At 54.5% G+C, this 1320-nt stretch overlaps 1 protein-coding gene across 7 annotated transcripts in view; it reads left to right on the top strand.

Moving 5' to 3' along the window:
* The window catches only part of Tgfbrap1 (transforming growth factor beta receptor associated protein 1), a 45990-nt gene that overhangs the window by 13236 nt on the left and 31434 nt on the right, over positions 1 to 1320 (top strand). The gene's annotated exons all lie outside the window — the stretch shown is intronic.

The following is a 1320-nucleotide window of genomic DNA, read 5'->3' as shown; positions in this document are numbered from 1 at the left end:
GGCCTTCTGGCTGGCGCTTACTCTAGGAGCAGACTGCAGCAAGCTCCAGGGCAGCCTGCCACGCGGCTGTGGGCTGGCAACCGGAGGCAGGCCTAGCTGGCCACAGAGCTGCAGCAACAGACCTACAAGGAGAGAACGTGCTGGCTCTTGGTGTGGGACGCCTGCGCTCATAAACACCGGTGGTGCCCAGCCGGTCTGGCCACAGGAGTGGACGTGTCATTCCAGAGCTCAGCTCTGGGGAGCTGAGGAGCGGGGCGTGGCCACGGCAGCTCAGCAGGCATCTGCGAGGCACGCGGAGCATCTCTGGGCCCACACGGGGAGCAGGGTCGGCACTTTGGCCTTCTCATTTTCGAAGCTGCACGTTGAGGTTCTAGCTCTCACTGAAGGCTGTATCCGTAGGACAAGGTCGCGGTCTCAGTTGGGTAGAGAATAGCGCCTGGCATTCTGCCTTCAGCGCACGCTGCTCTGCGGTTTGTCCGTGTTTCTGGCCTTGTCACCTTACGGAGGTTGTGAGCCCCTGGGTTTCATTTGGCATACTGAGGGGCTTGCTGCATAAGTAGTGTTTTCCTTATTGAAATTATGGCCCATGAAGGTACTAACATTTTTTTTGCAGTTTCTTTGTGTTATGAGGTATGCATTTTGAGAGTTTTCGATAAAATATGAAAATATTAATCTTTTAAATTCCAGCCATGCTTTTAATTTGAGGTGCCAACAGAAAGTTTGAATGTGCCATCAGGTGGAGATGCAGAGTAACAGGAGATGTATGCACCTTCGGGAAACGTCTCAGAACTTTATTTGTTAGTACTTGTGTGTAGTACTGATGTCTCAGGCCTGGGGGACGTCGGTGCAAGTCCACGCCACCCTCCTTCCTTCCTGCAGCCTTTCCTTCCCGCCCATCCCCCAGGCCTTCCTTTCCTCTTTCTTCTTGCCCTGTGTGCAGTGGGCGCGTGAGCTGCACCGTCCAGAAGCCAGCACCTCACCCCTCGCTGTCTCACGGCCTCCTTCCTTGGTGAGACCGGTCGCTCTCCCTGCGTCCTGTTATCTCTTACTTTGCTCTTCGCTAGTTTGCTGGCTTTCGCAGAGAAGTGAGACCGTGTGATACTTAGTTGAGCTGTGTGTCTGATGGGTTTCACATAACATGATGGCAAGGTGAGCCCGTTTTCCCATAAGTGACTCAAGAGTTTCTCGCTGGAGTAGTACTCGGTGTGTGAACGCCCCGGTGTCTTTCTGCGTTCATCTGTTGGCGGTTGTATGGGCCACTTCCAGGACGTAGCTGTTCAGGACTCCGCCGTAAACGTGCACACTCGTGGAGCCAGGACG

Source organism: Octodon degus, unplaced genomic scaffold (assembly GCF_000260255.1).
Source record: "Octodon degus isolate 3935 unplaced genomic scaffold, OctDeg1.0 scaffold00052, whole genome shotgun sequence".
Lineage (NCBI taxonomy): Eukaryota > Metazoa > Chordata > Mammalia > Rodentia > Octodontidae > Octodon > Octodon degus.
This window is presented reverse-complemented; position numbering and strand designations above follow the sequence as displayed.